General features: G+C 44.2%; 1 long non-coding RNA gene across 1 annotated transcript in view; it reads left to right on the top strand.

Moving 5' to 3' along the window:
* The window catches only part of LOC143789764 (uncharacterized), a 38943-nt gene continuing 12034 nt past the window's right edge, over positions 1-26909 (top strand). Inside the window, exons 1-2 of the long non-coding RNA XR_013219410.1 lie at positions 1-265; positions 12774-12981. This is a non-coding gene — a long non-coding RNA (uncharacterized LOC143789764). The remainder of the gene's footprint in view (positions 266-12773; positions 12982-26909) is intronic.

Below are 26909 nucleotides of genomic sequence, written 5' to 3'. Positions count from 1 at the left end.
CCAGGACCGTCCTAACCAGCTGCGATGTGGACTGGGGACGCTGTGCCACTCTGGATCTCCTCCTTCCAGTCAGGTGAGTTCGGCAGACACTGACTGCACACAGAGTGGGCGTGTCTGTAGTGCAGGGATGCAGCTGCCGACACCCAGCCTTTAACCCAGCAAGCAGCCAGAAGCTGGGGGACCGTCCCAGGGGCATCTGAACCCTGCGCCCCAGCCCAGCCTGCCCCTGGTGGGATCCGATACTCCCACAGCAGCCGGAAGACAGGTGGGTGGGCGGCCCGACACAGGACTATGAGGCAGAAACTGAACTTGGCGCCTCAGCGAGGAGGGGGTAGGGCTTGCACTGTGACTTGTTTCCGGTGTTCTGAAATTTGTCGGCATGTCGTAGATAGTAGGGATGGGCGAGGCTACGGAGTCACGTGGCGCAAACTGACCAATCACGGCCAAGCAACAGCTGAAGCTGCAGGGTGGAGAGAAGAGGAGCTCTGGGCGGCAACATGCCTGAAAATTTCAGGGACGGGCGTGAGTATGGCACCTGGGGGCCTGGTTAAAACCACAATAGTGAGGGAGGGGGCGTGACAAAGGGAGGGGGACGCCCTGAAATTTCTGAGCATAGTAACGCCCCCCTCCCTTTGTCACGCCCCCTCCCTCACTATTGTGGTTTTAACCAGGCCCCCAGGTGCCATACTCACGCCCGTCCCTGAAATTTTCAGGCATGTTGCCGCCCAGAGCTCCTCTTCTCTCCACCCTGCATCTTCAGCTGTTGCTTGGCCGTGATTGGTCAGTTTGCGCCACGTGACTCCGTAGCCTCGCCCATCCCTACTATCTACGACATGCCGACAAATTTCAGAACACCGGATCCCTGTGCATTACACATGAGGGCGGCGCGCTGTATCTGACACCCCCGCAGCAGCCATAAGACTTAGGAGGGCGGGAGAAGGGAGGGCGGGAGAAGGGAGGGAAGGAGGGCGGGAGAAGGGAGGGAAGGAGGGCGGGAGATGGGAGGGAAGGAGGGCGGGCGGACCCGGACTATTTAAAAAAAAACAAAAAAAAAAAAACACCTTGCCTTGCTCAGGTGCCGCCCCCCCCGCATCTTACCGCCCTAGGCACGTGCCCTCAAGTGCCTAGTGGCAAATACGGCCCTGGCGATGATAATGTGTGCAAACAGTAAAGCGCTGTGGAATATGTTAGCACTATATAAATAAAGATATTATTATTATGTCTTCAATAAACATTTTTCAGCGGCATAGCTGATAAATTAAAGAACATGTTAAAGACCTTCAACCTTTCTAAATATAGCTAGCTCTTCCAGTGACCATTACCCTTCAGGCTACTTTTCGGGAACCACATACTGATGCACGTGTGGCTGCTACCATACTGAATGTGTCCCCATCCTTGCTGACTCATCTCTTCTCAGAACTGCAGCTTCAAAGACCTGTCTGACACTTATTCATTCCCCAGAGACCTTTAGGGACTCTACCAAAGTTCCTGGCAATACATCCCCTTCAGCAACTCGCCTGCTAAAAGTATTTTGCTGCCACTGATGAAGTTCTTCTTATTTGCTTCCTCTTCCTTTCTGCTCTTTTCATCCAAACACCCCCCCAGGTTCTGATCACCTTAACCATAGGGTATCTGTACTTCTCTCTTCCTATTACTTAACTAACTTAAATAAAACATTGGGAGTTGTTATAGAGGTGGAATGCCATCCTCTAACCCCTCACACTCCTCCATTCTTTAATGATGGTCATCCGTGACCATCCAGGACCTTTAAGAAGGGTGAGCGTATACACAATAAAACACAGTAAATCGATCAGGACTGAAGGCTTAATATAGATGTCTTCTCCTCCACTGATTGGCTCCTATAGGTTAAGGGCCCCAGAAGACCAACAATACAGTCCTGAGCACAGTCCATAACTTTTTAAAATTTCTACTAAGACTGGTCCTTTTTGATAAGGACCCCAGAAACCACCAGTGTCCCTAAAAATAACAGTATCTGTTATTAAGGGTATCAGACACCCACAGATGCACCAGCATCTGCAGTCCAGCAGAAAACGTTACAAAAGGCATATCAAAACAAAAATCAAAAACAAAGATCTAACCAATTTGGCTATTACAGACTCATCTGGCCTTGTGGGTGTCTGGCCGCACACTGCATTGATCTCTCGGCCATGGGGTAATGTGACCGTTGTTTTTGACCCCTGATGAACCCTCAACAACTTGGAGGGGGAAACGCGTCGGGTCCTTCTTCTACCTCCCGCTGATAAGTATTGACTTTCTATTTTCTCTGATACCGGCCCCCTGTGATATTTTTTCCGGGTGGAGGCTATGTGTAAGGCGATTGATGGGAGACTTTTTTTTCTTGGATCGATTGTGGGTCCTTGATTCGATCTGTTATGATGAATTGTACACATTTTGTCAGCGTTTAGGTATTTAGATTTGTGTCCTATTGGAATTGTGTCTTTACTATTTCTGATTTGTACTCCGTAGGGCATTTAATAATATCATTGGGTGTGTTTAAATAATAAGTGCAATATTTGGATCTGCAAAGTAAGGGATCCCTGTGTAGACATTTTTTGGAAATCAATAGGTATGTATCAGGTGGTCATTGTTTTGAAGCAGAATACTCTTTTGAATACGAGATAAGTCTATTCAAGCTGCTTCTTTACCCACAACTTTTTTTACTTTGAGATAAGAGATACCTCTAATCAGATTTTACTCACCAGATAGAGCCCAAACACAGGCTCATAGAATTATTAGCTGCTGCAGATCAACCTCTCCTCGTGACCAGCCAGAGTAAAAAAAAACTGACCATGAAGGGCCGGACAAATGCCACTGCATACCACCGTTTTTGGCACCAGCACTTTATGAATTCGACCATCTCCCCGGGGTAGAGACTGTGTAGCCAAAGGGGGAAGGTACCTCCACTTGACAGTGCTTCTGATCACATAAATACGGTCTTTGGTCTCTTTTTTCTCTAAGAAACTGAAGCCTCACTTAATATCAAATTCTAGCACTCGGCCCTTTGTCTGGGCTTCCTACCTGGTCATGCGGCAGTCTAAGTTTGAACCTTCCAGCCACTCCCTAATATAGATATTAAATATCCATCCAATTCCTCCCCTCCACTACGTCATCATACCCTGCTAGACATTCCCACCACAGACTTTTCAGAGGATGGCTAGGGGTACACTCTAGTGGGGATGAATAGAATCACATCTTCTTCCAGTAAATTTCCAGCTTGGGCACTTCTGCCCCATATATCTTTTAGCAGTGGTACGCATGCGCTGCCCATGGACCTGTGGGATTGGCGGCTGGCGGTCAGTTGCGAGTGGTGCTCCTACGTCTTCTAAACAGATGATCTGGGGCTTCCGACCGTGTGACCGGTGGCAGTCAATACCCCCTTTTGTCTCAGGTGCCGTTAGGACGGCGCATGCGCCGAATGTACTGCTGAACATATTGGGTTCATTATAAGTCTACCACTTAGGCGAATGCGCATGAGGCCCACATTTGCCACTTCATATGTGGTTTCCGGTGTCCATACGGAAGTACAGCTATCTCAACATTAGGACATATGCCCTGTCCATACGCAATTACACACGGGCGCATGTGCAGTCCAGACACATAGTTTTCTTTCCTCTTACACAAACAGGCAGCAGCAAATTAACATCGCAGTGCATACTATTTAAACCGGCACACCCCCTGCCCTGACACGCCTCCCGAAGAAGCAGTTGTGAAACGCGCGTCGGGGAAGAGGGACGCCGAGAGAATTCCACGTGGCTATACATAAGGTAATAGTGTAGTTTTACATATATTTATAGCTGCAGCACTATAGCACTTTATACATTAAAATAATAAGGGTCAAATATTTAGGCACCCAGCTATATGGAAATGCCCAGTTAGCTTATACCTTATAGTCATTATGCTATTTCTGCTTCAGTGTGAATAAATCGTATTTACTCTATTAATAGCCCATAGAATTTTTAGGAAGACTCTATGGCTGTATAGTCCCTCGTTGTAGGATTGAGCACCCTTCCTTTTATGTTTACTTTTTGTTTTTGATTTTAATATTAATTAATAAAAATGATTTTTATCTATCTAATACTATTGTGGTGGATCAGTTCTTATTATTACTAGGTCACCATATAGTGAAAATTAGCTCACCTCTACTAGTCTGGCTGTTGCCCCTCCAGATTCTTCTTTCTCTTACGGAGATTCTGCGTCCATTCCAACAGCTTGCTACACAATTGCTGGAACTGGAACGGCCTCTTCAGAGGGTGGTGCCACAAAACTGACTGCCTCAAGAAGTGTTCTTTTGGCCGCATCAGCGGAGTCTGGTTTGGCTGCTTTTGGCACACCGCAATGCTGGCGGGCACCTCTTCCTCTGGTATAAGGCTCCAGTATCACACCCAGAGTTCATAGACCAGAAGCCACATGTCCAATTTTTATATGGAGAGGGACATGTAACTTAGGCAGCCAATGACAGAAGTCCTTGTGTGTGGACGTTGTGGATGGTTTCTGTGCCCTTATTAGGCTTCCGGAATTTCCACACATTAAGTTAATAAAAAAAAAAAAAGAATAATAGTCCGCCACTCATCTGACCTCTCGTCACCACCTCCCTTCATCAAACATGTCCCCCTCGCTCATCAAACAGCACCACTATCCAAGCCAAAGTCTTCACAAAAGCATTATTGGAAAATTGATCATTTATCTAACTTTGGCTTAATTTTGACGAGTTTGAGGAAAATGCTGCGGAACATTAACACAAATCCGAATGTTCAAGGTTCTTGCCGAATTTGAGGTTGGCGAACTTATTCTGAACAAGTTCGCTCATCTCTAATCGTCAGCTCAACATTTCTGAAGGCCTTGAAGACCAAGTTACAAGATGGCCATGACTGAGAGGTATCATCAATGCTCAAAATCACTGAGCTGGAAAAAAGAGATAATTGCAGTTCATTCAAGCCAGAGTTACTCATAGCAGATGGGCTGTGAAAAATGTGCTGAATTCCTAATTGTAGTAGAATTCACTTTAAATACCGACAATAACCAATTAGTTTGTAAGGAAAATGCCAAGGTGGGGTCCTGTAACAGAGCCAGAAGGCAAAACTCTATAAACCTAAGTACAAGGTACAATACCAGATGGGTTGCATCTAACGATGAGGGGATCAGGGAAATTTCAAATTCGCCAATTTGTGCAGTTTTTCCTGGTTTGGGGTCTTTGCAGAGCTTAGAGCGTAATATTAAACATAACATTAAAAAAAATTATAAAAATCCTTATACTTACCTCACCGCTCACCTCTCCGGCCCCACCGGTCCGGTCCTCAACGCATATTCTGATCCCTGCTGTCTGTGCTGAAATCCCGGCTCTGATGAAGCCAGGGAAGATTCTGCACAGGTGCACAATTAGGGCACAATGTCATTACATATCGAGGTGCACCATGACCTTGCACACACATTTGTAGAGTCATCCCAAGCCTCAGCAGAGCAGAATGCTGGCTCACTGCCAGAAACCTTGGGATTTCAGTATAAGCAGCAGTGATGATAAAATCCATGAGGAATAGAAAAATCTGCAATTTGGAGAACACAGATTTTTGGAGCATTCAGGTAATGTAGAATTCAATTCCACTCTAATGTATTCCCTTATTTGTAATTTCATCAAAGGTAGAGCCTTATCTCATAACCCAGTAGAAGCTAAGGCCGGGTTCACATTACCGTTTCTGTGCGCAGCGTATGATCCGCATACATCCTCATGCGTCATGCGTAAATATCTTTAACATGGTGCACACAGAGACATGCATTTGCATGCAAATTAATATGCATGCATCGTTTCACGGTGTCCGGCAAACGCAACGTGTTGCATTTTTTTTAGGCGTCAAATATTGCGCAATCATGCGCATGGGGACAATTGCGTCAAAACAGCGCATTGTCTATGGAAATGCATTGGTACGCAAGGACATGCATACGCATGCGTTCGATACGCATGTGTACTTCAGACTGTGCATGTCCAGGAAATGATGTCACCGCCTCCACCATGCGCATAAACAAAGAAAACGCATGGCAAAACGCATTTAAATGCATGCACACGCAGTGTTTTTTTGGCATCATGCATAAGATGTGGAGGCGCAAGCATGCGTTTGTGCATGCAGATGATATGCTGCGCACAGAAACGCTAATGTGAACCTAGCCTAACAATCTTACTGGTGAAGAAATTGGAGACATCAAGGTCCCAACATCGTGCTTAAAGTCGAGAAAATAGCGCAGACTTATCAACTTTTTTTAATTGTTCACAACTTTAGTGCTGAACCCACGGCAGGACCAAGGGGTGGAATGGAGCAGCAAAGAATGCCGCAGAAAAGGCAATGCGGGTACTGTCACTGGGAGTGCAATGTTTGGGAAGATGCTGAGGGAGTACCTTGCTGACCGTACCAACGTCCTCGGTGATTCCTCTGTGCCTTCTAATTATTGGGTATCCAAGTTGGACACGAGGCATGAACTGGCTCTCTACACCTTGGACGTCCTGGCCTGCCCTGCCACTAGTGTTCTGTCAGAGCGGGTTTTTTCCCTCATCCCACAAGAATTTATATAGCTACGCTGCAAATACCAGACTCTGTGAACACTACTCATTCCCCCCTCCCAGAGTCATGTAACACAAAATAGTTAATAAATAACATTTCCCACATGTCTACTTTACATCAGCACAATTTTGGAACCACACTTTTTTTGTTAAGAAGTTATAAGGGTTAAAAGTTGACCAGCAATTTCTCATTTTTATAACAAAATGTACAAAACCATTTTTTTAGGGACCACCTCACATTTGAAGTGACTTTGAGGGGTCTATATGAAAGAAAATAGCCAAAAGTGACACCATGCTAAAAACTGCACTCCTCAAGGTGCTCAAAACCACATTCAAGAAGTTTATTAACCCTTCAGGTGCTTCACAGAAAATAAAGCAATGTGGAAAGAAAAAATAAACATTTCATTTTTTTTCACAAAAATTTTCTTTTAGACACATTTTTTTTTCAGTTTCACAAGGGTAGCAGGAAAAATTTGCCACCAAAATTTGTTGTGCAATGTCTCCTGCTGAAACCCAATATCTGGAGGAAAGCCACTTGGGCGCATGGCAGGGCTTAGAAGGCAAAGAGCGCCATTTGACTTTTTGAATGTAAAATTTGCTGGTGTAATTAGCGGATGACATGTCATGTTTGTAGAGCCCCTGATGTTCCTAAACAGTGGAAACTCGCCACAAGTGATACCATTTTGGAAACTAGACCCCTTTGGGAATTTATTTAGACGTGTATTGAGCACCTTGAACCCCCAGGTGCTTCTCAGAAGTTTATAAAGTTGAGCCATGAAAATAAAAAAATCACATTTTTCCCACAAGAATGATTTTAGCCCCAAATTTTGAGTTTTCATAAAAATAACAAGAGAAATTGCATCATACAATTTGTTTTGCAATTTCTCTTGAGTATGCCGATACCTCATACAGTATGTGGGGAAAACTACTGTTTGGGCGTACAGCAGAGCTTGGAAGGGAAGGAGCGCCATTTGACTTAATGAATGCCAAATTTGCTGAAATAATTAGCAGATGCCATGTCACGTTCGAACAGCCCCTGATGTGCCTAAACAGTACAGTGGAAACTAGAGATGAGTGACCTTGTTCGGAAAATGTTCATCAATCTCAAATTCGGTACAAACATAGCTCATTCTGATTCATGTTTTGATTCTCGAGCATTTTTCCTCAAAGTTGGAAAAATTCGGGCACAGTTCGGTAAATGATCGCATTTTCACTAATGCTTTTATTAGGACTTTGGCTAGGATAGTGGTGCTGTGTGGTCAGAGGTGGGGTACATGCTTTATGAAGGGAGAAGGTGGCGAGAGATCAGAGGAGCTGCGGACTGTTCTTTTTTTAATTAACTTAACGTGTGGAGATTCCGGCAGCCAATCAGGGTGCAGAAATCATCCATGATGTCCATAAACAAAGGCTTCAGTCATTGGCTGCTGAAGTCACAAGTTCCTCTTCATATAAAAAAAGACATGTTGTTTTGGTAGTGCCATTTTTTCAATGTAACAGCGCCGAAAGGCTGATCCTGCTGCAAGTGGTCAGATAGTTAGAAAGGAATTTTATTGTCAGCTACTTCAACTAGATAGGAACATGTGTGAATTCGACCTTCCAGCATCTACCTCGTTTGTGTTAATACTGTGGGGCAGGCAGGAGGACACATTTCCAAATCTAACTCGTTTGTGAGACTCAGTACAAGCAAAAATTGCAATAATTTGACTACTACATGCATACCTTACTCTGAGATTCTCACTGCGTTAAAATGCGGACCAGCGAGACTCGCCAACCACAGGCCGTCCCATCAACCGCATCTGTTCCTTCTTCCTCCTCCATCACAATGGCAAGTGTTTTCGCACAGGTCTCTGGACACAGAATCTCCACTTGTTTGACCCTACATAGTCAGGGTGAGTGATGACCCATCAGCTATTATGGAAATAAAGATGTCTGCTGTTTTTGTTTCACAGAGCACACCACACCTTTCTCAAACCACCATAACATTTCCACCTGCGCCTCACTCACAGTCCAGCCATCCTGTTCTCCATACTCACAGCAGCACAGCTCTCGGTCCCGCAGTTGTGGTCACGTAAAAGAATGTTTCCTCCTACACATGCCAATGGTAAGAGCTTTAACTCCACCATCTCCATTCTGTTGACCGCGTAAATGCTGCCTTTCTACCTGGTGGATACATACAGTTTCCAAAAGCTGATGGCCAAGTTAGTCCCCTACTACCAGTTGCCCAGTTGCCATTATTTCTCTAAGAAAGCTGCGCCTGTGCTACACCAGCATGTCACAGACAACATCACCCGTTCCTTGAAAATATCTATGTCTGCCAGGGTGCATTCCACCACTGACACACAAACAAGCAAACATGGCCAGGGGAATTAAATCTGGCTGACTGGGAACTGGGTGACTGAGGTGGCTTTGCGGGCAGGGGGGCAAGGGACTGCTCCACATGTCTTGGAATCCAAGGCTTACGGGACAAACCTCTGTATCTAACACTTCCTCCGCTGCTTCTACCTTCTCCACCTCCTCTAGGGCGTCCACCTGCACCCTCAACCTCTCCCTTAATAAACCACATGTTCCAATAGTGCAAAGAGAATCCCCCCTAACCCTGTACTGCGCAGCCAGGGCTCACTGCAATTAGGCAGTGTTTAAATTAATATGCCTTGGAGATCGCAGATACACAGCTCAAGAGTTGCGGACAGCTATCAAGGACAAGTTAGGGCAAAGGATGTCTCCACTGAGTGCAAATCTGGTGGTGGACATACGCCAGGGCAATCTCACACATGTGCCTTGCATGGCTCATGTCCTCAACCTGGCGGTAGAGCAATTTCACCGCCACTATCCCAGCCTGGATGCACTGCTGCAGAAATCACGATCACTGTGTGCTCACTTCTATCATTCGCACACAGCAGGTAATTGACTTGCATCGTTACAGAGGTCTTTCGGCCTACCAGTTAGCCATTTGACATGCGATGTACAGACATGGTGGACTTCCACTCTGCACATTTTGCACCGACTGTGGCAGCAGCAATGAGCCCTGGTGCACTAGGTCCTTTTGCATAGCCTGAGCAAACACAGTACTGATGGGGTGCAAATCACACTTGTGGAGTGGGAACAGATGAAGGACCTCTTCACCCCTCTGTGCAGTTTTAAAATAGTCTGCAGGAGGAGGTGGTGGTCAGAGAGAGATGGAAGCAGAGGAAGATGCGGAACGGATAATAAGATCTCTGTCATGGCTTGGACAGGGTTAATACCCTGCCCTCTCAGGGTTAATTGTTGTGGCCTCTTTTTGGAACCGGGAGGGATATTTATACCCACTCTGGACTAGGATTCTCTGTCAATTATACTTTCGCTCTGAGTGCCTGACCCCTGGTGTGCGTGTGCATACTGTGGTCTTTGGTCTCCGTGCTCGATCTGGTCTGTTGATTTTCTCGGCTTTCTGACCTCCGGCTTCCACCTTACTACCCTTCTGTCTCACCCTCCAGTACCTCCCAGTTATTGACCTCGGCACGTTTGACTACTCTCTGGCGCTGTTCGCCTCCTTTGCACCCCGGCATCTGGCTCCAACCCTGGCCACTCCCCCTCTGTCACATAGTTCAGGTCCGGCTTGCTGCCCAGTGAGTTCTTCGCCATTTTGCGCTGGGCTCCCTTACTGCGGTGAGTAGCCTCCCAGCAGTAGTTACACCCGGGATCCTTGACAATCTCTAAGTTCCGGACTGTCATCGCACAGATGGGTGCCATGGGAGGGTGGATTACAACGATCGAGGGGCTCTTATAGTGATGGGTGCGCAATAGTCAGAAGATAGAGAGGATAATGATCTCCTCTCTGTTGTCCGTGGTTGACGGGAGGGCACGGAGGAAGCAACCTTGAGTGTTACCCCTCCACCAACACACCATGGACTTGGACCTCATGGAAGCGCAAGTCACATGAGCACCTTCTTGCTGCACTATCTGCAACATGATGCCCATATTGTTAGCATTAGAAATAGCGCCGACTACTGGGTTATCTCTTGGTTAGATCAACGGTACAATAGTAAATTTTACCAGATGCTTCCTCCCCCGGAGAGGGATGTGCACTTGCTGCAGTATTGAAACACATTTGTAGACAAATTTAAGAGTGGTTTTCCCCAAGACAGCAGTTAGACACACAGTGTGCAACACAGGTCTAAACTTCCAACCCAGGGAACATCGAGGTGTCATTGCAAAAACATTAGCAGCAACAATGTAAATGGCAGAAGGAAATTCTGTAAGTTGTTTCCCACATTTTTTAGACCAGACCACGCACCAGCAGAACAGAGTACAAGTCTGACACGTGGAGTGAGGGACTGGAGGGGATGGTGCAGGAGTATCTGGAGCTCAGTATCAATACCATCAGGTGAATTTGACCATTTTGAATTTTGGTCTTCAAAAATTCAAGAGTGGCCTGAGCTCGCCTGTCACACCTTGAAGATTTTGTCATGTCCGGCAGCAAGCATTCTCTCAGAACGTGTCTTCAGGGCTGCTGGTGGTGTCCTGATGGACAAGCGCACTCGGCTGTCCCCTGAAAGTGTAGACCTCCTAACTTTCATCAAGATGAACAAGTTGTGGATCTCCAATGACTTCTGCAACCCAGTCTTAGACTGGGCAGACTAGGCGATGGTGTCATTTTTATTGTGATGCATTGATCACGCATTATTGCAGCCTGTGAAGCTTTTGCCATGGCTTCTGTGCCTGCTGTTGCTGTTGCTGCTGATGTTACAATTTTTTGAAATGTGGAGACTTCAAGCTGGGTCTTCATCTGGCGGGTTGCCTGTAATGGATGTTGTGTCACAGGCCTAATTTACGGTTTCTACTCTGAGGAAATTGATGCCACTTTAGTGATGTGTGGCAATAATTTTTTGAAATGTGGAGTCTCCTTCATGTGTGTTGCCTGTAGCAGTATTGCTCCCAGACAGGCAGGCCTGCACTTACATTAAGTCAACAAGCTGTGTTACTTTCCTTAATCTTTATACCAATAGGAGTCTACAAAGCTGATATTTCTGCCACCTGAGTGTAGCTGAGCAGAGAAGCACTTTGAGCTGTTGCATGAGGTATCAGAGCTCCCAGCAAAGAAGGCTTACACAGATCCCTCACCCACCTCATCTTAATTGAAACTTAAGGTACCGTCACACTAAGCGACACTGCAGCGATAGCGACAATGATGCCGATCGCTGCAGCGTCGCTGTTTGGTCGCTGGAGAGCTGTCACACAGACCGCTCTCCAGCGACCAACGATGCCGAGGTCCCCGGGTAACCAGGGTAAACATCGGGTTGCTAAGCGCAGGGCCGCGCTTAGTAACCCGATGTTTACCCTGGTTACCAGCGTAAAATGTAAAAAAAACAAACAGTACATACTTACATGCGTCCCCCGGCGTCCGCTTCCTGCAATGACTGAGCGCCGGCAGTAGCAGGGCACAGCGGTGACGTCACCGCTGTGCTGTACTTTCACTTTCATTTTACGGCGCTCAGTCAGTGTGGGAAGCGGACGCCGGGGGACGCATGTGAGTATGTACTGTTTGTTTTTTTTACATTTTACGCTGGTAACCAGGGTAAACATCGGGTTACTAAGCGCGGCCCTGCGCTTAGTAACCCGATGTTTACCCTGGTTACCAGTGTAAAATATCGCTGGTATCGTTGCTTTTGCTGTCAAACACAACGATACACAGCGATCGGACGACCAAATAAAGTTCTGGACTTTATTCAGCGACCAGCGACATCACAGCAGGATCCTGATCGCTGCTGCGTGTCAAACTAAACGATATCACTAGCCAGGACGCTGCAACGTCACGGATCGCTAGCGATATCGTTTAGTGTGACAGTACCTTTAACCTCTAAGCTGTAAATGCTGGCCCAGACCCCGATACTTCATGCATGGCCCATGCCTGACTGCTGCTGTGCTATTATCAAATTTCTACTCTGGGTCAATTTGTCACTTTTCCTGGTGTGCACCTCTAATTTTTAGATATGTTTGGACTCCAAGTTAGATCTCCTTCATGTGTGTTGCCTGAATTTGGCAGACATCTCAGAGCACCAGGCCTACACCTGTCACTCCTCCACCTGTTGCTAATCAATGTTTCAGCCAGAAATGCTGGTCTTGGCCCTGTCCCAGGCCTCCATGCTACCTAATTATACTATTTGCAATCTCGGTCAATTTATGCCATTTTCCTGGTGTCTCACCCTAATTTGAGCTCTTTTGGCAGCTTTTTGGCCCACCTGAAGGTGTTATCTATGCGTTTGGTTTTGCCTCCAATTGAATTCAGTGGGGTTCAGTATGTACAACGAACATGTTTGACGAACATTAGGGACATTCGCGAACATCGGTCCCCAAAGAAGCTGGGCGAAAAGTGCGCGTCGAGGCAGAAGGCAGGAGCTCCCTACACTCTGTTTACGCAGCGGTTTACCAAACAGGTATGCTAAAAGTCGTTTATCATTTTTTCAGCTAGCATTTACAAGTAACGTATTCATGATAGATAGCCAGCTAATGACATCTGACATGCGCAGATATAATTTTAATCATTGCACTAATCAGCAATATGTCTTCTTGTCTACTTAATAAGATTTAAAACAATTGCACCCATGTATGTATTATTAATGAGGTTCAATGATGATGATAGTTATGTTTAATTTCTAAACACATGGTTATCTCAGTATACTACAGTGATCTTCATTGTTTGTGTCCGATGGTTTCTATAAGAACAAGCACTTTACACCTATAAATGTTTCATGCCATCTGCTGGTAACACTAAGTTGCTGCAATTGGTTATTTGCTTTTCTGATGAGTTGTTAGTGGAAATGGCAGGATTATAAAACTAAGAGTGTGCAGTTCCTTGTGTGATACATTTATTATCCTTCATGTAATAAACTCTTAGATCCAATAGTCAATTGTATGCCTATTCTGATATCAATTAGTTGTGATTTGCACAACCATATTGTCATTGTACTCCTCGCTGCTACCAACATATAGGAGTTTACAGCCTTCTATTATTTCCAGGACCTATTCCTGAATTTTATTATAAAAAAAAGTTTATTGACTTTTCTAAATAAAAATTGTGTTTTTATGTTAACCCCTTTCTGCCAGCTGACGGAATAGTACATCAGCTGGCAGATCCCCGGCTTTAAGGTGGGCTCCGGCGCTGAGCCCACCTTAAAGCCGCGACATGTCATTTATCCAGCGCTCTACACTGAGCACTTACTTTGAGGTTTCCATAAAAATCTCTGAGTGGTTTGAAGGGTGAATCCCCCAAGGGATCCATTCACTATAATGAGGCAGCAGAGTTACTCTGGACTCCATCTGGCCTCTGTCCAGCCGTGTCCTTCTTTTCAGAAGTGCAGAAAACTTTTATGCTCACCTAAAAGACAAACACTGCCAGACCACAGATCCTATGGCCTCCACAGGAACTGCTTGTGCCTCATTATAGGGAATCTTCCATTGAAGGTTCCACCTGAATCAAGGATTTCAGAGATTTACACAGAAACCCCAGTGTAAGCGCTCAGAGCAGAGAGCAGGATAAATTTGAGTTGGGCCTTACTACGATCTTTGGGAGGCAGAATGAACAAATCCACAGCAGGTGAAGAATTGGTTTTATTCATTTTTTTACACCATTCCTTGTGCGGTATAAGTGATTTGGCGACTTTATTCTTTGGGTTGGTGCAATTACAATGATACCAGATTTATATTGGATTTTTATCTTTGGCTGCTGTTACACACTAAAAGACACTTTTCATTGCAAAAAATAGTTTTTGCATAACCATGTTTTGAGAGCTATAATTTTTCCATATTTTGGCCCAAAGAGTCATGTAAGGTCTTGTTTTTTTGTGGTACAAGTTGACGTTTTTATTGGTACCATTTTTGCGCACATGACATTTTTTGATCGCTTTCTATTCTGATTTTTGAAAGGCAAAAAGAAAAAAAAACAGCAATTCAGGATTTTTTTTTCATGCCATTCCACATGTGATAAAATTGATAATTTAGCTTTATTCTTCGGGTCAGTACAATTAAAGCGATACCACATTTATTTTTTTATGCATTGCAGCTTTTACACAATAAATACTATTTTATAGAAAAACTAATTATTTTTGCATCACTTTAGTCTAAGAGCTATAACTTTTTTATTTTTCTGCTGATGGAGCTGTATGGGGGCTTGTTTTTTTGTGGGACAAAATAACATTTTCAGCGGCACCATGTTTTTTTTACACTCGCCTCTTTGATCACATTTATTGCACTTTTTATCGGCGGTATGATGAAAAAGCATTGTTTTTTGCCTCTGTTTCCTTTTTACGGTGTTCACTGAAGGGGTTAACGAGTGAGACAGTTCTATAGGTCGGGTCGTTTACATAAATGTATTTATTGGAATAATATTTTTCAATTTTTTTTGTTCTTCGGGTTTTTTTTTTAATATATTTTTAATTTTTTTTATACTGTCCCAGGATGGGATACAAGCCACCTTTCCTCCAGGACCCTGAAGGACCCCACAGCCATCTTGTGGCCCGGGGTCACCATGGAAGCACAAATGTGTAATGGAAACACCCAAGGAGCTCACTCCCTGTGCGATGCTCCTCAATGTCATTGTCGCTATTGACAGAGGCATCAGAGGGGTTAACCCTTTAACACCAAGGGTGGTTTGCACGTTAATGACCGGGCCAATTTTTACAATTCTGACCACTGTCCATTTATGAGGTTATAACTCTGGAACGCTTCAACGGATCCCAGTGATTCTGACAATGTTTTCTTGTGACATATTGTACTTCATGATAGTGGTAACATTTATTTGATATTACCTGCGTTTATTTGTGAAAAAAATGGAAATTTGGCAAAAATTTTGAAAATTTCGCAATTTTCCAACTTTGAATTTTTATGCCCTTAAATCACAGAGATATATCACGCAAAATACTTAATAAGTAACATTTCCCACATGTCTACTTTACATCAGCACAATTTTGGAAACAACATTTTTTTTTGTTAGGGAGTTATAAGGGTTAAAAGTTGACCAGAAATTTCTCATTTTTACAACACCATTTTATTTTAGGGACCACATCTCATTTGAAGTCATTTTGAGGGGTATATATGATAAAAAATACCCAAGTGTGACACCATTCTAAAAACTGCACCCCTCAAGGTGCTCAAAACCACATTCAGGAAGTTTATTAACCCTTCAGGTGTTTTACAGGAATTTTGGAATGTTTAAATAAAAATTAACATTTAACTTTTTTCACACAAAATTTATTTTAGCTCCAATTTGTTTTATTTTACCAAGGGTAACAGGAGAAAATAGACCCCAAAAGTTGTTGTACAATTTGTCCTGAGTACGCTGATACCCCATATGTGGGGGTAAACCACTGTTTGGGCGCATGACAGAGCTCGGAAGGGAAGGAGCGCCATTTTACTTTTCAATGCAAAATTGACTGGAATTTATATGGAACGCTGTCCAACACAACTGATGGTCCCAACCCCATTTATAAGGCAAGAAATCCCACTTATTAAACCTGACAGGGCACACCTGTGAAGTGAAAACCATTCCCGGTGACTACCTCTTGAAGATCATCAAGAGAATGCCAAGAGTGTGCAAAGCAGTCATCAAAGCAAAAGGTGGCTACTTTGAAGAACCTAAAATATAAGACATATTTTCAGTTGTTAAAACCTACAAGAGAAAAAGTAAGCAAAAACCCTGATGTAACTAAGTAAAAAAGCAAAAGTGCATTTAAATAACACAGAGTTTTCAGTAATACTCTTTTTTGATCAAAAAATAGCACAAAAGCCATCCCACCGCGTAAAGGTAACTCTGATCGGGACAGTCCTACACTGTATAATATTAAAACTTTACCATGTGTCAATGTTGACCTCATTGTGACTAAGGGCAGACAAAAGGACTGGGCCCAACCAGTGAACACCAGACCGGGGATCTCACGCCGTTAACGGTGATAAAGGGGCAGGACGGCATACTGGGACTCACACCTGTCCCTGCCACTATAAAGGGGCCCTGGCTTACCCTTATCTCAGGGGTACCTATAATGGTTAGGAGGCCTGAGCCGCCAGCGTATCCCTGTCTCCTGTGCAGGCCCTATCAGTGGCCCCCTCTCCCCCCCCCAGGGAGGAGGACTGCACCAGTGGATTAATATGACAAGTAAACAGGGTATGCAGACAAGGTAACTAAAATCTCAAACTCACCAAATGCTCACACAGCCACAGAGGAAACACAGAGAAGGGAAGAGGGAGGAAAAAACTTAGGAAGGAAAACAGGTTTAACATGCAACCAAAACAGCAGACAACAATCTCTGTAAATAAACCTCCAAGCTCCTAACACCATGCTGCTTCCCACTTCAAGCCAGGGAGCATAACTGATCACTGACAACAGTTGTAGTCAAAGCTGAGTCTATATAGGAGAGGAGATTACCAAAACCAATTCAGCTGAGAAACCAAGCTCTCAGCAACTTCAGCAACAAGGTTTAACTCCTGCCTTGCTGGCACAAGACAGCCAGTATATTCACACACAGTTGCTCAATATACCACAATAGCAAATCCCTCCCAAACGAAGGGTATATGTACCATCCAACTAGAACCTACACATTAAGTGTGATCTATAGAATAAATCGATATCCACTATGGTACTGATATAATACAATCAATTTTATTAAACATAGTAATAAAAACATAAAAAATTGAATTACTACATGTAAGAAAGGTACAAATCCACAAAAGGATCCACAAAATTGATTGTTTTATATCAGTACCATAGTGGAGATCGATTTATTCTATAGATCACACTTAATGCGTAGGTACAAGACAGCCAGGTCAGAATTCAGAAGAGCTTCTGTTCACCGTGTGTGAACGAGGCCCAGAGTGCTGCGGTTCTCTGGAACCTCTCTGTCGCAGTAGCCCCGTGACAGTACCCCCCCTTCTACGAGGTACCTCCAGAACCTCAGGACCAGGTTTCTCAGGATGAGCTGTATGAAATGCCCTGACTAACCTAACCTCAGGGACATCGGCTGCAGGTACCCACATCCTCTCCTCAGGACCGTACCCTTTCCAATGTACTAGATACTGTAGAGACCGGCGAACAAATCGAGAATCCATGACCCTGGCTATCTGGAACTCGAGATTTCCATCAACAAGGACCGGAGAGGGAGGTAAAGGTGATGGATTAGGTGACGCCACAAACCTCTTGAGTAAGGAACGATGAAAAATATTATGGATCCTAAACGACTGAGGTAAAGCCAGCCAAAATGCAACAGGATTGACGACGGCCACAATCCTATAAGGGCCAATAAACCTAGGGCCCAATTTCCACGAGGGAACTCTCAGTTTAATATTCTTTGAGGACAACCAAACTCAATCACCCACACATAGGTCCGGACCTTCCATACGTCTCCGATCAGCCGCATTCTTATATCTGGAACTCATCCTCTTTAATTTATCAAGAACCCCTTGCCATACGGACGTGATGGATTAAGAAAACCTCTCCTCTTCAGGAACCCCTGAGGAATCCTTCCTATTAAATGAACTGAATTGAGGATGAGAACCATATGCCCTGAAAATGGGGACTTACCAGTAGACTCATGAGTACAGTTGTTTATTGCAAACTCTGCCAACTGTAAGTACTTAACCCAGTCCTCCTGATTTTCTGAAATGAAACACCTGAGAAGTTTCAAGATTTTGATTTACACGTTCAGTCTGACCATTGGATTGAGGATGAAAAGCTGAAGAAAACGACAAATGAATCCCCAGCCGGCTGCAAAAAGCCCTCCAAAACTTAGAAATAATTTGCACCCCATGGTCTCACACAATATCTGAAGGAACACATGCAGTCTCACAACCTCCTTGATAAAGATCTGTGCCAGAGTCTTGTCATTAGGTAACGCGGGAAAGGCAATAAAATGTGACATCTTGCTAAATCTGTCAACTACGGCTAAAATAACTGTATTACCCTCAGAAACCGGCAAGTCAGTGATGAAGTCTATTGACAAATGGGTCCAAGGTCTATTGGGCATCTCCAGAGGTTGGAGAGACCCAGACAGGCGAGTACGAGGGGTCTTGGAATGCGCACACACACTGCAGGCAGCGACATATTCCTGTACATCATGATTTACCCCAGACCACCAAAAACGCAGAGTGAGAAGGTCCGTGGTAACTTTACTTCCAGGGTGTCCGGCCAAAACCGAATCATGATGTTCATTGATGACCCTAAGACGAAGATTAGCAGGAACATAAAGTTTACCTAAAGGACAGGCTGCTGGGGCGTCCCCCTGCGCCTCTACCACCTCTCTCTCAAGATCCGAATTAATTGCGGCGACAATTACACCCTTCTGTAGTATAGGACCTGGCTCACAATTATCCCCACCCCCCGGAAAACAGCGGGATAACGCATCAGCCTTGACATTCTTGCTTCCTGGCCTATACGTAATATAGAAATTGAACCTGGCGAAGAACAGAGACCACCTAGCTTGCCTAGGTGTGAGACGCTTCACAGATTCTAAATACAACAGATTTTTGTGATCTGTGATCACCATGACTGGGTGAAGTGTTCCCTCCAAAAAATGGCGCCATTCTTCAAATGCTCATTTAATTGCCTTTGGTCTTCACCATAGTGGAGTTTGGAGTGTGACTGTTTGAGGTTGTGGACAGGTTTCTTTTTATACAGATAACAAGTTCAAACAGGAGCCATTACTACAGGTAATGAATGGAGGACAGAGGAGCCTCTTAAAGAAGAAGATACACGTCTGTGAGAGCCAGAAAGTTTGCATGTTTTTAGGTGACAAAATACATATTTACCACCATAATAGGCAAAATAAATCTTGCCATATCAGGCAAGATGATTTTCTGAATTTGTTTTCTCAATTTTGACTGTCATAGTTGTGGTCTACCTATGATGTCAATTACAGGTCTCTCTCATCTTTTAAATTGGGAGAGCTTGCACAATTGGTGGCTGGCTAAATACTTTGTTTCCCCCACTGTATATCACCTGAACAACAAAAAATACAGAAATGCATCATCAGAAGCCCTAGAACAATCAACAGTACATAAATACAAAAGTACTGAAAGTACTGAAATGCATCACCAGAACCACCATCAGTACAGAAATTCATTAACAGATGAACCAAAAGTACAGAAATATAGCAGCATAATCACTATTGGTATATAAATACATTACCATAACCACTATCAGTACATGAATATATAAAAAGAACCATTATCAGTACTGATACCAAGCCATATATTCTTCTCTTCTGATACTTATATAGCAGTGTATTCCATCTGTGCAACGCAGAAGTGATGTTGACGTTGCCCTGACCCCGAATTGCTTCAATTGTGCTAGTTCCTGAAAGGCAATTCAATCTAGGGAGTCGGCATTTTCCACAGTTTGGAGAATGGCCAAGGGGGAGCAAGCGAAATGCAGTCACCTGGGAGACACTTCAACCCACCACATCAGGCAGCCGGACAGTCCAATCAGATGTACCCAGGGCAAATGCATCACCTAGATAGGCTTCTTTGCAAGGCTATGCTCCCATTGTGCAAAAACATACACTTATGGAAAACCTGCTGCATTTTAAAGCAGAATCATATGACAACGCATGCTGCAGAATGCACTCACTCCGGGTGAGAGGCGCAACATGTCAATTTATGCTGCAGATGTACTCGTGAATTTCAACCTTTGCAATGCAAAAGATTAAAATGTGCGGATCCCCCAGTTATTAACTTGCAATGATATCTGCAGCAGAAAAAGCCGCAGCGTTATTCGCAGAATCAATTACCGCTACGGGAGATTCACAGTGGAGATGCCTAATGGGAATGTAACCTACTGGGTTTGTAATTATTGTCAACATTGCTCCACCTGAGGGCTCCAGGACACTATGTTCTCACAAAGATGGTCTCCAGCCACTCCTTACTGGACCACCCGTCACCAAGACAGGAGCTGATCATACACAGTGCACTAATTATTACAACAACTGGTTAAATTCAAATTTTCTGAAATATTGATGGGTTTTTTTGCATTTTCCGAGTACAAAAAAAAGTCTGTTTTGACCCATTTCTCTTCGGAACATGTAGAAATCCAGCTTGCTTGTTGTCTAGACTGGGCACGGAGTGACACTGTGCATTATCTGAGCCCTGGCACGCTGCCCCCTCCCTTCTATTGTATGGTATCAGGGGATAAATGCAGGGGCAGTGTGATCATCTGGGCATCAGCACCACACCACCATGCGCTGCCTCGGGACGCTGGCCCTGCTGCTCTTGTTTACTGCGATTCTGCTGCTTGGTTCGTATACTTGTTGTCTTCAGAGCATGACTGCCTTCTGTTGGATGTAGCAGAGCTGCATGTGTTATTTGTGGAGCGTGACACCTGCCTGGGGTAAGGTAGGGCTTATCATGTAGATTTATCCTGCCATAGAAGTTGTATACCTTTATCATACGACCTTCATGGAAGCCATTACACCTCGTGCACGGTGGAGTCATGGTGGACAACTCATGGTGGACAACCCTTTGTATTGTGGATTCATGAGGGACACATAGAATCAACGATTAATCTGTGAGGACCCATGAGTTGACACTGGTGAAAACCTCAGAATATTGTGCTTGGAAATTTCCAGATCTCCAAGAAAATATTCACTATAGTCCCTGTTCAGACTAACGTTGGCAGATTTTTTTTCCAGAATTGGAGCATGAGGATTAAATCTAAAATTCGAGTCGCTATTCAAAGTTTTGACATCTGGAGAAAGGGATCCCACCAAAAGAAAGAAGAGTGACCTCCTAGAAGGAACCTTTATTTTTCTTGCAGGATGCAGATTGGTTTTGGACCATAAAAAAACAACAGTGTCCTCAAACAATATTGTGGTCTTATTGTTTTTTTCCTTCTTGTATCCCTTTTGTTTGGAGAAAAAAGCAAAAACAGAATGTAGATTTTTAAATACATCTTTTATTCAAAAATTACTGAGCAGTAGTGATAAGAGAACACAAGCGAGAATTGCAGCTGCGGGGACTCCAACATATTTTTCGAGCATGCCGAAGACACTTGGTTAGCACACCGGCATTAAAATGTAATCTTGTTACCTATAGAGTTGAGCGACTTTAACTTTTTGGGGGTCGAGTCGGGTTTTGCGAAACCCGACTATCTCAAAAGTCGAGTCGAGTGCAATCGGCCGATAATCGCGTAAAGTCGGGGATCGATCGAAACACGAAACCCAATGCAAGTCAATGGGGAAGCATAGTCGGCAGTGAGTGGGGGCCAGGAAAACACCTACAGTGCCCATTTTGATGGCAAAAACATCCATTCTTGGTTGTGAAGCTTGTCAATCTTAATTAACTTTATAATAATAGTTAGGCATTGGAAATTGGAGGTCATTTGGCTAAAGTTGTGGGGGTAGGGCCGGTTCAAGTTTTTAGTGGGCCCAGGAAAGGTGCACTACGTCACGGCGGTGGAGCAGTGAGAGGTAAGTATTTCCACTTTGCAAGTGCTGTGATCCTGAGCAAGCAGGGGGGGGGGGCACTCGTTCGCATTGGCACTGGCACAGGGCCCCTCAAAGTATGGCGGTGTGTTTGCATGGCGGGGGCGCCTCCCACCGGCAGCGACACTTCTGCGGGCCCTGTGCCTGTGACGTCGTCAATGAGTATGCACTTTCTTCTGCACCTTTCTCTTTGTCCCTGTGTAAGGTGGTATAGTATGCGGGAAGCGGAGCCTGACTTTCAGCAGGGTCAGATTGTGGCTGTGTAGCGTGCAAGGGGAATGTAGTGGTCTGGGTCAATGTACCACAAGAGTCATCTAGCACTGGCTGGGCAATGGGCAGGATGAGGATGAAACACAGATATAGGCCCAAATAATAAAGTGGGATAAATGCAGTTCAAAATTGGTAACAGGACTAACCAGGCGGCATTGGTTTGTTTAGTGGAGAATAAAACACAGGAGCGGCAGACACCGTTTTAAGGGCCCAACCACAGTAGTAGGCCAAATGCAGTTTAATATTACAAATAAAGGCCGAAAGCCTGAAGATTGAAGCTCTGGAAAATAACACAGGGCAACACCAAGGTGCTATGCAGCTTCCATTATGTGGCAGGAGTACACAGGCAGCATTGGTGTGCTCGGTGGAGGACAATTGGAAGGAGGGACCGCAGACAGTAAGTACTCCAAAAAACTAAATACACTGTGTTCCAAATTATTATGCAAATTGGATTTAAGTGTCATAAAGATTTAATCAATTTGTTTTTCAAATAAACTCATGGATGGTATTGTATCTCAGGGCTCAATGGATCACTGAAATCAATCTTAAATACATGTGATAATTGGTTTTCCAGGTGATTCTAATTAAAGGAAAACTACTTAAAAATGATGTTCCACATTATTAAGCAGGCCACAGGTTTCAAGCAATATAGGAAATAAAAAGGATCTATCTGCTGCTGAACAGTGTTAAATAGTGCAATGCCTTGGACAAGGTTTGAAAATATTAGATATTTCATGAAAACTTAGGAGTGATCATCATACTATGAAGAGATTTATGACTGAAACAGAGTTCATGCAGATAAAGGCATATTGAGGAAGGTTTCTGCCAGATAAATTCATTGAATTAAGAGAGCAGCTGCCAAAATACCATTACAAAGCAGCAAAAAGTTATTTGAAGTTGCTGGTGCCTCTGGAGTCCCTCAAACCTCAAGGTGTAGGATCCTTCAAAGGCTTGCTTTGGTGCAAAAACCTACTATTCGGCCACCCCTAAACAGTGATCACAAGCAGAAATGGTTGCAGTGGGCTCAGACATACATGAAGACTATTTTTCAAGCAGTCTTGTTTACTGATGAGTGTCGAGCAACCCCGGATGGTCCACATGGATGGAGTAGTGGATGGTTGGTGGATGGCCACCATGTCCCAACAAGGCTGCGACGTCAGCAAGGAGGTTGAGGAGTCATGTTTTGGTCCAGAACAGCTGGTAGGGCCCTTTAAGGTTCCTGAAGGTGTGAAAATGACCTCTGCAAAGTATATAGAGTTTCTGACTGACAACTTTCTTTCATGGTATAAAAAGCAGAAATGTGCCTTCAGGAGCAGAAGCATCTTCATGCTGACAATGCACTATCTCATGCTGTCATGCTGCAAAGAATACATCTGAGTCATTGGCTGCAATGGGCATAAAAGGAGATAAACTCATGGTGTGGTGTTGTGAATTCAGTTTGTGGGCTCCCCCGGTGGTCTGTTATGGTAGTGCCTCTTATGTGCCTTCCTCCATCTCTGATTACTTGTCGCCACCCTTTAGGGGAGTTTCCTATTTAAGGCTGCTTGGCTGTTAGTCTTATGCCGGCCAACAATGTATCAGTAGCATTCTGTTGCATTCTCCTGCCTCAAGTTCCAGTTCAGCTAAGTTGAATTTCGTTTCTTGTTAATGCTATTTTTGTCCAGCTATCTGCAATGTGACTCTTCAGTGCTGGAAGCTCTTGTGGACGGAAATCACTACTCCAGTGGCATGAGTTGTCACTGGAGTTTAAAGTAATTTCTGGATGGTGTTTTTTGAGTAGTGTTTTTTAAGTTGACCGTGAAGTAACTCTTTCCTGTCCTTCTGCTATCTAGTAAGCGGACCTCACTGTGCTAAATCTGCTGTTCATCCTACGTATGTCATTTCCTCTGAACTCACCGTCAATATCTGTGGGGGGCTACTATCACCTTTTGGGGTTCATCACTGGAGGTAAGGCAGGCCTGTGTATTCCTCTTATAGGGGTAGTTAGATCTCCGGCTGGCGCGTGGTGTCTAGGGCATCGTAGGTACATCCCCTGGCTACTTCCAGTGTTGTGTCAGGTTCAGGTCACGGTCAACTTAGTTTCCATCACCCGAGAGCTAGTCCGTTTGTTATTTTTTCCCCCTGCCATTGGGGTATCATAACAGTTTGGCCGGCCAGTAAAAAATCTATGTGTAAAATATGCACTAAAGCAGGAAGGAGGAGAAAAGGTTTTTTTTTTTTTTTTTCTGTGTTTGAAAGTGCACCCTGGTTGCTCATTGTATTTCTTGCTTAAACTGCAGTCTTCAGCCTTTTTTTTTTTTTCCTCCTCTCCTCTTAACCTCTGAATGGCTTGGGTTACACCCATCTGAATCATGGATCCACAGAGTTTAGTTGCAGGTTTGAATAACCTTGCGACAAAAGTACAGAACTTACAAGATTTTGTTATACTTGCTCCAATGTCTGAACCGAAGATTCCTCTGCCTGAATACTTTACCGGAGACAGATCCCGGTTTTTGAGTTTCAGAGAAAATTGTAAATTGTTTTTGTCTCTGAGATCTCACTCTGCTGGTGATCATATACAACAAGTTAAAATTGTTATTTCTCTACTGCGGGGTGACCCACAAAGTTGGGCTTTTGCATTATCGCCAGGGGATCCTGCGTTGTTAAATGTAGATGCGTTTTTTCAAGCTTTGGGGTTGCTTTATGAAGAACCTAATTTAGAGAGTTTGGCTGAGAAAGCCTTGATAGCTCTTTCCCAAGGGCAAGATGAAGCTGAGATATACTGCCAGAAATTCCGTAAATGGTCGGTGCTTACTAAATGGAATGAGTGCGCTTTAGCAGCTAATTTCAGAGAAGGTCTCTCTGATGCCGTGAAGGATGTCATGGTGGGGTTCCCTGTGCCTACAGGTCTGAATGATGTCATGAAATTGGCTATCCAGATTGATCGGCGTTTACGGGAGCGCAAATCTGTGCACCATATGGCGGTGTCTTCTGAGGAAAAATCGGTGCACCATATGGCGGTATCTTCTGAGCAAAAACCTGTGCACCATATGGCGGTGTCTTCTGAGAAAAAACCTGTGCACCATTTGGCGGTGACCGCTGAAAAGGCACTAGAGCATATGCAATGCGATCGTGTTTTGTCTAGAGGCGAACGTCAGAATTACAGGCGCAAAAATGGGTTGTGCTTCTACTGTGGAGATCCAGCTCATGTTATATCTGCATGCTCTAAACGTATAAATAAGGTTGATAAAAAGGTTGATAAATCTTTTTCTACAGGTACCTTGCAGTCAAAATTTCTTTTGTCCGTGACATTGATTTGTACCTTATCATCTGTTACTGTGAATGCTTATGTGGATTCTGGCGCCGCTCTGAGTCTCATGGATTGGTCCTTTGCCAAGCGTTGTGGGTTTGATTTGGAGCCGTTGGAAGTTTCTATTCCCCTGAAGGGTATTGATTCTACACCTTTGGCTAGCAATAAACCACAATATTGGACACAAGTGACTATGCGTCTTACCCCAGACCATCAGGAGATTATTCGTTTCCTTGTGTTATACAACCTACATGATGTCTTAGTGCTTGGATTACCATGGTTACAGATTCATAATCCCGTCTTGGACTGGAAATCTATGTCTGTGTTGAGCTGGGGATGTCGGGGTATTCATGGGGATACACCTTTGGTTCCCATTTCTTCATCTACTCCCTCTGAGATCCCAGCATTTCTGTCAGATTTTTATGATGTCTTTCAAGAGCCTAAAATTGATTCTCTCCCTCCTCACAGAGAGTGTGACTGCGCTATTGAATTGATCCCCGGTAGTAAATTTCCTAAGGGTCGCTTGTTTAATTTGTCTGTACCTGAACATACTGCTATGCGGGAGTATATTAGAGAATCTTTGGAAAAGGGTCATATTCGCCCCTCGTTGTCTCCACTAGGGGCAGGATTTTTCTTTGTGGGTAAAAAGGATGGTTCATTGAGACCTTGTATTGACTATCGACTTCTGAATAAGATTACAGTTAAATACCAGTACCCGTTACCTTTACTGACTGATCTGTTTGCTCGCATAAAGGGGGCTAAGTGGTTCACTAAGATCGATCTACGTGGTGCGTATAATTTGGTGCGGATTAAGCAGGGGGATGAGTGGAAGACCGCATTTAATACGCCTGAAGGCCATTTCGAGTATTTGGTAATGCCTTTCGGTCTCGCGAATGCTCCTTCCGTTTTTCAGTCCTTTATGCACGATATTTTCCGTGAATATCTGGATAAGTTTATGATTGTGTATTTCGATGATATTCTTGTTTTTTCGGAGGACTGGGAATCTCATGTTCAACAAGTCAGGAGAGTTTTTCAGGTTTTGCGAGCTAATTCTCTTTTTGTAAAGGGCTCAAAGTGTAGTTTTGGAGTTCAGAGAATTTCCTTTCTGGGATATATTTTTTCCCCTTCATCTATGGAGATGGACCCTGTCAAGGTTCAGGCTATTTGTGATTGGATACAACCTACTTCTTTGAAGAGTCTGCAGAAGTTCTTGGGTTTTGCTAATTTCTATCGCCGATTTATAGCGGGTTTTTCTGCCATTGCTAAACCTTTGACTGATTTGACCAAAAAGGGTGCTGATGTTGCTAATTGGTCCTCTGCGGCTGTGGAGGCCTTTCAGGAG

The sequence above is a fragment of the Ranitomeya variabilis genome, unplaced genomic scaffold, assembly GCF_051348905.1.
Source record: "Ranitomeya variabilis isolate aRanVar5 unplaced genomic scaffold, aRanVar5.hap1 Scaffold_321, whole genome shotgun sequence".
Classification (NCBI taxonomy): domain Eukaryota; kingdom Metazoa; phylum Chordata; class Amphibia; order Anura; family Dendrobatidae; genus Ranitomeya; species Ranitomeya variabilis.
This window is presented reverse-complemented; position numbering and strand designations above follow the sequence as displayed.